This window comes from Anomaloglossus baeobatrachus, chromosome 12 (genome assembly GCF_048569485.1).
Source record: "Anomaloglossus baeobatrachus isolate aAnoBae1 chromosome 12, aAnoBae1.hap1, whole genome shotgun sequence".
Lineage (NCBI taxonomy): Eukaryota > Metazoa > Chordata > Amphibia > Anura > Aromobatidae > Anomaloglossus > Anomaloglossus baeobatrachus.
The window spans coordinates 71,936,581-71,948,897 of NC_134364.1; positions in this window are offsets into that span (position 1 = coordinate 71,936,581).

Below are 12,317 nucleotides of genomic sequence, written 5' to 3' on the forward strand. Positions count from 1 at the left end.
ACAAGGTGAGTTTATTTCACCCTAGGACTATTGTGGCTCTGCACTTGGAATGTATGATCACATATGTCTGAATTTTCTGTGACCATTCTGTTCCAGTGAATGGGGCTTAAAAAAAAAAAATCTATTAACCTGCTCCACACCCAATTTTTCCAGAACATCTCACGAACCTGGGTAAAAAAGGTGCAGTTTTCTGCTTTAGGCTGGACTCACATGAACGTATTAAAAAACTGTCCCATTCTCGTTTGCGAGAGTCGGACGAATTTTTCTCACTTGCCATTAGTGTGCTCTCAGTATGCTGTCCGTGTGCAATCCGTTTTTACTCAGCTGCTATTAGTCATTTACAGTCAATTATAGGAACATTTACAGTGTTCTATGCTACATGATAGAATTGTATCCATAAAAACGGATGTCACTTGGATGGTCCGTGTGACGTCCAATTTTTTCTCGCACCCATAGACTTGTATTGGTGATTCTCGGCCGTTTAACGCATGAATACGCAGCATGCTGCCGCTTTTCTTGCATCCAGAATCTGGATGCAAGAAAAGCTGACCAACAGCTCGCACTCATAGAATAACATTGGTCCGAGTGTAATGCGAGAATTTCTCGCATTGCTCTCATCCGTTTTTGTCGCTCGTGTGAGCGTACCCTTACATGACTTCTAATAGGGTACGTGGATATATACCGTGTTTCTCAAAAAGTAAGACAGAGTCTTATATTATTTTTTGCTCCGAAAAATGGATTAGGGGTTATTTTCAGGGGGTGTCTTATTTTTTTTCCCATGAACAACAATCCACATTTATTCTTGAACAAAAACAAAATTGAAATGTATTCAAATATAATCGTGTGTATATATACAGTCATATGTAAAAGTTTGGGCAGCCCTATTAATGTTAACCTTTTTTCTTTATAACAATTTAGGTTTTTGCAACAGCTATTTCAGTTTCATATATCTAATAACTGATGAACTGAGTAATATTTTTGGTTTGAAATGAGGTTTATTGTACTAACAGAAAATGTGCAATCCACATTTAAACAAAATTTGACCGGTGCAAAAGTATGGGCACCTCAACATAAAAGTGACATTAATATTTTGTAGATCCTCCTTTTGCAAAAATCACAGCCTCTAGTCGCTTCCTGTAGCTTTTAATGAGTTCCTGGATCCTGGATGAAGGTATATTTGACCATTCCTGTTTACAAAACAATTCCAGTTCAGTTAAGTTTGATGGTCGCCGAGCATGGACAGCACGCTTCAAATCATCCCACAGATTTTCAATGATATTCAGGTCTGGGGACTGGGATGGCCATTCCAGAATATTGTAATTGTTCCTCTGCATGAATGCCTGAGTAGATTTGGAGCGGTGTTTTGGATCATTGTCTTGCTGAAATATCCATCCCCTGCGTAACTTCAACTTCATCACTGATTCTTGCACATTATTGTCAAGAATCTGCTGATACTGAGTTGAATCCATGCGACCCTCAACTTTAACAAGATTCCCGGTGCCGGCATTGGCCACACAGCCCCAAAGCATGATGGAACCTCCACCAAATTTTACTGTGGGTAGCAAGTGCTTTTCTTGGAATGCCGTGTTTTTTTGCCTCCATGCATAACGCCTTTTTGTATGACCAAACAACTCAATCTTTGTTTCATCAGTCCACAGGACCTTCTTCCAAAATGTAACTGGCTTGTCCAAATGTGCTTTTGCATACCTCAGGCGACTCTGTTTGTGGCATGCTTGCAGAAACGGCTTCTTTCGCATCACTCTCCCATACAGCTTCTCCTTGTGCAACGTGCGCTGTATTGTTGACCGATGCACATTGACACCATCTGCAGCAAGATGATGCTGCAGGTCTTTGGAGGTGGTCTGTAGATTGTCCTTGACTGTTCTCACCATTCTTCTTCTCTGCCTTTCTGACATTTTTCTTGGCCTGCCACTTCTGGGCTTAACAAAAACTGTACCTGTGTTCTTCCATTTCCTTACTATGTTCCTCACAGTGGAAACTGACAGTTTAAATCTCTGAGACAACTTTTTGTATCCTTCCCCTGAACAACTATGTTGAATAATCTTTGTTTTCAGATCATTTGAGAGTTGTTTTGAGGAGCCCATGATGCCACTCTTCATAGGAGATTCAAATAGGAGAACAACTTGCAAGTGGCCACCTTAAATACCTTTTCTCATGATTGGATACACCTGCCTATGAAGTTCAAAGCTCAATGAGGTTACAAAACCAATTTAGTGCTTTAGTAAGTCAGTAAAAAGTAGTTAGGAGTGTTCAAATCAAGAAATTGATAAGGGTGCCCAGACTTTTGCATCGATCAAATTTTGTTTAAATGCAGATTGTACATTTTCTGTTAGTACAATAAACCTCATTTCAATCCAGAAATATTACTCAGTCCATCAGTTATTAGATATATGAAACTGAAATAGCTGTTGCAAAAACCCAAATTGTTATAAAGAAAAAAGGTTAACATTAATAGGGGTGCCCAAACTTTTTCATATGACTTTATATATATATATATATATATATATATATATATATATATATATATATATATATATATACACACACACAGTACAGATCAACGTTTGGACACACCTTATCATTCAAAGAGTTTTCTTTATTTTCATGACTCTGAAAATGTGTTACGTCCGGATGGTGGAAGCACTGGACCGTACACCGATTTCCCCTGAGGAGGCAGCCAGGCCGGTCACCCCGCCAGAGGGTCCTGATGCACGGCAGCCGAAGCACAATTGGTAGCTGGACAGTCCGTAGAGGGGCAGGAAAGGTGGATGGCGCAGAGCACACAAAGTTCTGGACGGTAGCCCGGGTGACGAAGCTCAGGGTCCGAGGCCGGGTTGTAGGGTCAGGCGGGATCCGGAACCTGCTGAGCGATGGAACGGGTCACCGAACGGAGCCAGGGACTGGAGACTGGCGGAGCTGCAGAGGTGGTGGAACATCCGCCAAAGTCACCGTCAGGGTCCAGGGATGGACTTGGTTCGGAGCGACTGGCGTGGCAGGGCAGGCTCTGCGAGACAGACAGGGTTAATACAAGGCAAAGCACAGGGCAAAGCAATACGGGGACCTGAACACTAGCTTGCTAAACACGTAGAACAGGCCCCGCCCACCAGGAAAGTGCATCTTAAAATACCCTGTACCTGTCTATGCAATTTCCTGTTTCTAGGTACTGGCCCTTTAAGAAAGGGTCAATGACCGCGCGCGCGCCCTAATGCGCATGCGCGAGGCCCGAGTACCAGAAGCCAGTCCAGGGAGCGGTGCGGAGGAAGCAGGGGTGCCCGGCTGGAAGTCCCACGTCGCAGAGGAGCGCCGGGAGCGGGGAGCTGGACGCATGGAGGCCGCAGGCGGGGAAGAGGAGGCCAGGACCAGAGTGGTGAGCAGGGGACGCCGCCGGGGAGCGGGCCACGGGGACCGGAGAGCGGGGCCAGGGGACCGGGAAGCGTGACAAAATTGTAGATTCACATTGAAGGCATCAAAACTATGAATTAACACATGTGGAATGAAATACTTAACAAAAAAGTGTGAAACAAATCAAAATATGTCTTATAGTCTAGGTTCTTCAAAGTAGCCACCTTTTGCTTTGATTACTGCTTTGCACACTCTTGGCATTCTCTTGATGAGCTTCAAGAGGTAGTCACCGGAAATGGTCTTCTAACAGTCTTGAAGGAGTTCCCAGAGATGCTTAGCACTTGTTGGCCCTTTTGCCTTCACTCTGCAGTCCAGCTCACCCCAAACCATCTCGATTGGGTTCAGGTCTGGTGACTGTGGAGGCCAGGTCATCTGGCGTTGCACCCCATAACTCTCCTTCTTAGTCAAATAGCCCTTACACAGCCTGGAGATGTGTTTAAAGTCATTGTCCTGTTGAAAAATAAATGATGGTCCAACTAAATGCAAACCGGATGGAATAGCATGCCGCTGCAAGATACTGTGGTAGCCATGCTAGTTCAGTATGCCTTCAATTTTGAATAAATCCCCAAAACAGTGTCACCAGCAAAGCACCCACACACCATCACACCTCCTCCTCCATGCTTCACGGTGGGAACCAGGCATGTAGAGTCCATCCATTCACCTTTTCTGTGTCGCACAAAGAAACGGTGGTTGCATCCAAAGATCTCAAATTTGGACTCATCAGACCAAAGCACAGATTTCCACTGGTCTAATGTCCATTCCTTGTGTTCTTTATCCCAAACAAGTCTCTTCTGCTTGTTGCCTGTCCTTAGCAGTGGTTTCCTAGCAGCTATTTTACCATGAAGGCTTGCTGCACAAAGTCTCCTCTTAACAGTTGTTCTAGACATGTGTCTGCTGCTAGAACTCTGTGTGGCATTGACCTGGTCTCTAATCTGAGCTGCTGTTAACCTGCGATTTCTAAGGCTGGTGACTCGAATAAACTTATCCTCTGCAGCAGAGGTGACTCTTGGTCTTCCTTTCCTGGGGTGGTCCTCATGTGAGCCAGTTTCTTTGTAGCATTTGATGGTTTTTGCCACTGCACTTGGGGACACTTTCAAAGTTTTCCCAATTTTTCGAAAAGACTGACTTTCATTTCTTAAAGTAATGATGGCCACTCGTTTTTCTTTACTTAGCTGCTTTTTTCTTGCCATAATACAAATTCTAACAGTCTATTCAGTAGGACTATCAGCTGTGTATCCACCAGACGTCTGCACAACAAAACTGATGGTCCCAACCCCATTTATAAGGCAAGAAATCCCACTTATTAAACCTGACAGGGCCCACCTGTGAAGTGAAGACCATTTCCGGTGACTACCTCTTGAAGCTCATCAAGAGAATGCCAAGAGTGTGCAAAGCAGTAATCAAAGCAAAAGGTGGCTACTTTGAAGAACCTAGAATATAAGACATATTTTCCGTTGTTTCACACTTTTTTGTTAAGTATTTCATTCCACATGTGTTAATTCATAGTTTTGATGCCTTCAATGTGAATCTACAATTTTCAGAGTCATGAAAATAAAGAAAACTGTTTGAATGAGAAGGTGTGTCCAAACGTTTGGTCGGTATTGTGCTCGTATATACACTACAGTTCAAAAGTTTGGGGTCATCCAGACAATTTTCTCTCTTCCATGAAAAATTATTCTTTTATTTATCAAATGAGTTGCATAATGAGTAGAAAATGTAGTGCAGACATTGACGAGGTCAGAAATAATGATTTTTACTTGAAATAATAATTTTCTCTTCACACTTTGATTTCGGCACAGAATGCTCCTTTGCAGCAATTCCAGCTTTGCAGACCTTTGGCATTCTAGCTGTTAATTTGCGGAGGTAATCTGGAGATATTTCCCCCCATGCTTCCCCCCCCCCCTCCCACAAGTTGGATTAGCTTGATGGGCACTTTTTGCATACCATACGGTCAAGCTGCTCCCACAACAGCTCAATAGGGCTGAGATCTGGTGACTAGGCCACTCCATTACAGATAGAATACCAGCTGCCGGCTTCTTCCCTAAATAGTTTATGCATAATTTGGAGGTGGCTTTGGGTCATTGTCCTATTGTAGTTATCAAACAGCAACTGTCATATAGGACAGATAAGCCACTTATGTTTAGTACAAAATAGCAATTGTGTAAGAGGCTAAAATATAACTTTTAATCTATTCACATAAAATCTTAGATTAAGGCGGGCTTTGCACGTTGCGACATCGCAAGCCGATGCTGCGATGTCGCACGCGATAGTCCCCGCCCCCGTCGCAGGTACAATATTGTGTGATAGCTGGCGTAGCGAAAAATTATCGCTACGCCAGCTTCACATGCACTCACCTGCCCTGCGACCGTCGCTCTGGCCGGCGACCCGCCTCCTTCCTAAGGGGGCGGGTCGTGCGGCGTCATAGCGACGTCACACGGCAGGCGGCCAATAGCGGCGGAGATGAGCAGGATGTAAACATCCCGCCCACCTCCTTCTTTCCGCATATCCTACAGAAGCCGCGGTGACGCCGGTAGGAGATGTTCCTCGCTTCTGCGACTTCACACACAGCGATGTGTGCTGCCGCAGGAGCGAGGAACAACATCGGACCGTCGCGTCAGCGTAATTATGGATTACGCCGACGCTGCACCGATGAAACGATTACGACGATTGTGCGCTCGTTAATCGTATCATCTAGGCTTTACACACTACGATGTCGCATGCGATGCCGGATGTGCGTCACTTTCATTTGACCCCACCGACATCTCACCTGCGATGTCGTAGTGTGCAAAGCCCGCCTAAGACACAGGGGTAACCAATAGCTCTCTAGATTCAGCAGGACAAATGAAGCCCAGATCCAGGAGCCAATAATATAACAAAATTAACAAAAAAACACAACATACAAAACAAATATTTGAGTATGATAGTTGTTACTCCAAAAGAGACAATGGTCCCGTACGTGAGTACCTAAAAAAAATTATCAAAAAACTCAATATGACAAACATATAGTGCATAGGTGATTCTCAAAGAGGAAATCACTCAAAACAGGATTCTAGAATGAGTTAGATTCGGTCTCACCCATTCCTCGCAGCTTGGGGTATACAGGATTTTCTCCATACGGGTCCGCACAGCATCCAGCTGGCCCTACAATGACCCTAGGAAATCTTAGTAATGCCTGATACCAAAAAAGCTTCTGCCCTTACAAGGGCAGACCACATCTAGCCCTCTCTTAGTGCCCTTATAATGTTCCTGGCCCTCGTCCCGACGCGTTTCATCACTAAGTGTCCTTAATGTATCTATGTGAGCTTATATATATATATATATATATATATAGGATCTCTGACCTCTGATGTGCTACCGGAGTCCCCTGATGATTCTAAAGAGATGAAACGCGTCGGGACGAGGGCCAGGAACATTATAGGGGCACTAAGAGAGGGCTAGATGTGGTCTGCCCTTGTAAGGGCAGAAGCTTTTGGGGTATCAGGCATTACTAAGATTTCCTAGGGTCATTGTAGGGCCAGCTGGATGCTGTGCGGACCCGTATGGAGAAAATCCTGTATACCCCAAGCTGCGAGGAATGGGTGAGACCGAATCTAACTCATTCTAGAATCCTGTTTTGAGTGATTTCCTCTTTGAGGATCACCTATGCACTATATGTTTGTTATATTGAGTTTTTTTGATCATTTTTTTAGGTACTCACGTACGGGACCATTGTCTCTTTTGGAGTAACAACTATCATACTCAATTATTTGTTTTGTATGTTGTGTTTTTTGTTAATTTTGTTATATTATTGGCTCCTGGATCTGGGCTTCATTTGTCCTGCTGAATCTAGAGAGCTATTGGTTACCCCTGTGTCTTAATCTAAGATTTTATGTGAATAGATTAAAAGTTATATTTTAGCCTCTTACACAATTGCTATTTTGTATTGTCCTATTGTATGATGAAATTGGCTCCAATCAAGCGCTGTCCACAGGGTAGGGCATGGCGTTGCAAAATGGAGTGATAGCCTTCCTTATTCAAAATCCCTTTTACCTTGTACAAATCTCCCACTTTACCATCACCAAAGCAACCCCAGACCATCACATTACCTCCACCATGCTTGACAGATGGTGTCAGGCTCTCTTCCAGCATCTTTTCAGTAGTTCTACATCTCACAAATGATTTTCTGTGTGATCCAAACACTTCAAACTTTGATTCATCTGTCCATAACACTTTTTTTTCCAATCTTCCTCTGTCTAATGTCTGTGTTCTTTTGCCCATATTAATCTTTTCCTTTTATTAGCAAGTCTCAGATATGGCTTTTTCTTTGCCACTCTTCCCTGAAGGCCGGCATCCCGGAGTCGCCTCTTCATTGTAGACATTGACACTGGCGTTTTGAGGGTACTATTTAAAGAAGCTGCCAGTTGAGGACCTGTGAGGCGTCAATTTCTCAAACTAGAGACTGTAATGTACTTGTCTTGTTGCTCAGTTGTGCAGCGCGGCCTCCCACTTCTCTTTCTACTCTTGTTAGAGCCTGTTTGTGCTCTCCTCTGAAGGGAGTAGTACACACTGTTGTAGGAAATCTTCAGTTTCTTGGCAGTTTCTCGCATGGAATATCCTTCATTTCTAAGAACAAGAATAGACTGTCGAATTTAACATGAAAGTTCTCTTTTTCTGGCCATTTTGAGAGTTTAATGGAACCAACAAATGTAATGCTCCAGATTCTCAACTAGCTCAAAGGAAGGTCAGTTTTATAGCTTCTCCAATCCGCAAAACTGTTTTTAGCTGTGCTAACATATTTGCACAAGGGTTTTCAAGGGATTTCTAAACATCCATTAGCCTTCTAACACAGTTAGCAAACACAATGTACCATTAGAACACTGGAGTGGTGGTTGTTGGAAATGGACCTCTATACACCTATGTAGATATTGCATTCAAAACCAGTCGTTTGCAGCTAAAATAGTCATTTTCCAGATTAACAATGTCTAGAGTGTATGTCTGTTTAATTTAAAGTTCGCTTCAGTGAAAAAAATGTGCTTTTCTTTCAAAAATAAGGAAATATATAAGTGACCCTAAACTTTTGAACTGTAGTGTATATACACACACACATGCACAGCACATACATACCAGCCTGTCTCCTCATCAGCTTTAGACTCCTGCAATTAGGAGACCTTTGGTATCATCATCGTCACATGAACGTGATGTCACAAAGGTTTTTTAGCAGTCTTACCATATCACGATAGAAATGCTGGGGTCCTGGGAGAATGGAGACCCTGTGAAATTGCCCACTTTGCTCTCCCTAACCCCCTATTGCTAGTCCTGCATACCAACCAGTCTCCTGTTCAGTTCTTTTAGACTCCTGAAATTAAGAAACTTTTGGTAACATCATAGTCACATGACCATGATGTCACAAAGGTCCTTTATCAGTCTTGCCATATTATGATAAACATGCTGTGGCCCCTAGGAGAATGGGGACACTGTGAAATTGCCAAAATTTCTCTCTATAACCCCCTAATGCTAGTCCTGCATACCTGCCTGTCTCCTGTTCAATTTTTTTAGACTCCTACAATTAAGAGATCTTTGGTAACATCATGATCACATGACCATGATTTTGAAAAGGTCCTTTAGCAGTCTTACTATGTTAGGATATACACACTGTGGCCCCTAGGAGAATGGGAACCCTGTGAAATTGCCAACTATACTTTTTTTCCCCCCTAATGCTAGTTTTACTACTACCCTATCTCCTGTTCAGTTCTTTAAGACTCCTGGAATTAATAGACCTTTGGTTACATCATGGTCACCAAAGGTCCTTAACCTCGGAATACAAATGCTAGGGTCCCTAAGAGAGTTGGGGTCCTGAGAGAATGTGCAGTTTGACTCCTCCCAACACCCTCCATGACTGTAACTAGGGCTTATTATTGGAGTAGGGTTTATATTTCAGGCATCCTCAAAAAAATCCTGTGATATCATGCTAGGACTTATTTTTGGAGTATGTCTTCTTTTCGGGGGACACATGGTAGTAGATAGTCGGAAAACAAAAACAAATAGTATCCGAAACTAAAAGCTGCTGCAAACCGTCTGTATCTCTGGAGGACCGCTGTGCCTGACGTAGGCGGACCATAGTCTTTAAAGAGTAACATATAATGCTTCATTTCCGCTGTAGCAGATCTGCAGAACGAATAATAGCTTCCTGCAGCCAAACGCCTGTGATCTGTTGACAGTTTTAAGCCTCTATTATGTGGTACAGGTATCAATTAAAAAAAAAACTGGAATAGACAGTCCGTCTCTGGATCCCGGCCAAAAATTCACTAGTGAAATTTCCCTTTTAAAAGTTATCCCGCTACTACTGATAACGCGATGCCAGCACGTCGCCAGTTGATAAGCTGGCACCTGCTACACCTGTAGTGAGTATCTACCGGAAGAAAACGGGGACTGCCAGGGTAATGTCTGCCTCTGATCGTACCTCGTCCTATAACTTTTGTACCTCTCCCCCTCCCTAATTGTGTACTTTACCCCAGCTGCTTAATACTGGACACATATGAAGGTTTATAAAACAAGCGTTTCGTGACTCTGCTTATCTGTACGAATGGACTGACAATATTCTTCATGCCAAATTAAAAATATCTACACCTGCCTCTACCCGGGAACGTTCAGCAATTAAACAATACAGATTATCTCTGCGGGTATCCGAGCTGCAGAGTATCTCATATTCTGTGATCATTCACAAATCTTGTCCGCTTCGCTTTATATAAACATTGCAATAACAAAAAAATATATATATTATTTTTGGGGGGTTTAGTTTTGGCTTTTTTGTAAAGTAGCACAAAATAAAATCCCATATCACTATAATCTTCTTTGTAGTATAATCTATATTAAATTACCATATCACACTCAGGTCCCATTCACACTGGAATATTTTATTTAACTTTTTTGGGGTTGGTATTTCAGTATTTGAAGGGATATTTCCACTTCCTACAATTATACGAAATCCACACAATATGCACAAATGTTTGACACATGCAGGCACTGATGTGAATGGAGGGTTGGCCGTCCATGTAAACTCTCTCCACTAATTTCTTTGGGAATTAGAAAAATAGCTTGGTTATCTTTCAGCAGGCTGAGATGGGGCCTCGTTTCTGCAATAGAAGCAGGTTCAGCCTATCCTTGTCTACCCCAAATGCATCAGATAGTCATGAGTGACCTTGACCCTTCATTGGTTCACAATATCTTCTTAGACCACTTGTGATAGTAACTCTTGCAAACACCTCACAAGACTCAAAGTATATGGGAAACACCCCACAAGACGAACATTATTCCGGGAATACTCCACAAGACCTGCTGTATATCGGGAACATCCCATAAGATCCGATGTATACTACGAACAGCCCATTAGACCTACTATATACCGTGAACACACCAGAAGACTTGCCATATACAGAGAAAACTCCAAAAGAGCCGACATATAAACAGGACAACCACAAGACCCGCCATATACTGGAAATACCCCAAAAGAATCACTCTATACCAACAACAAACAAGACCTGCTGTATGCCGGGAACAATCAACAAGATCTTATGTATGCCGGGAGCACCCCACAAGACTCGGTGTATACCAAAAACATCCCACAAGACCTTTCGTATACTGTGAACACCCCAGAAGACCAGATGTATACAGAGGACACCCCACAAGATCCGCTGTATGCTGGAAACATGCCGAAAGACTCACCCTACACCAAGAACAACCAACAAGACCTGCTGTAAACCGGGAATAACCTACATGATTTATGGTATACTAGGCACACCCCATAAGACTCACTATATACCTGAAACAACCAACAACCGACAAAACCTGCTGGATACCAGGATACCCCATGGAACCTGCTGTATTCCGGGAGCAACCAACAAGATCTGACGTATACTGGTAACACCCTAAAAGACTTGCTGTATACCGAAAACACCCCAAGAGACTCACTGTATACCGGGAACAACCAACAAGACCTGATGTAAATCCAGAATACCCCACAAGACTTGCCGTATACCAGTAACACCCCACAAGACTTGCAAAGTATTGGGAACACCCAAGAAGAACTGACGTAAATCAGAAACACCCCACAAGACCTGCCAGATACCAGGAACACCCCAGTAAACCTGCTGTATGCCGAGAATAACCAACAAGACCTGGCGTATACCGGGAACATCCAACAAGACTTGCTGTCTATTAGGAAGACTCCACAAGACCTTCCATATACCTGGGACATTCTCCAAGACTTGGACCAGGATATATTTGTTGGTATTACATGTTGACATATAGGGTTTGCATCCTTAAACACTGCACGTCATTGTCATAGCTCGGTTTGGGTATTCGATCCGGTGACCTGTTGTTGCATGGTCGGTTCCTTTTTCTACTAGGCTATTGCTTTTTCTTCCCTGTCCAAATGCTGACGGTTCCTATTGTCTTTGGTCTCCGTTCTTGGTTCACTCCTGTCCAGGTGTTTCTAATTTTCTCGTTTTGATCTGCCCTATCACATTCTGAGTTGGGTTTTATATATTCACCTTTCACTACACTTCCTTCCTGGCTGTACCTCTAGGTGGACTTGTATTTACAGTCAGGGCCAGAAATATTTGGACAGTGACACAAGTTTTGTTATTTTAGCTGTTTACAAAAACATGTTCAGAAATACAATTATATATATAATATGGGCTGAAAGTGCACACTCCCAGCTGCAATATGAGAGTTTTCACATCCAAATCGGAGAAAGGGTTTAGGAATCATAGCTCTGTAATGCATAGCCTCCTCTTTTTCAAGGGACCAAAAGTAATTGGGCAAGGGACTCTAAGGGCTGCAATTAACTCTGAAGGCGTCTCCCTCGTTAACCTGTAATCAATGAAGTAGTTAAAAGGTCTGGGGTTGATTACAGG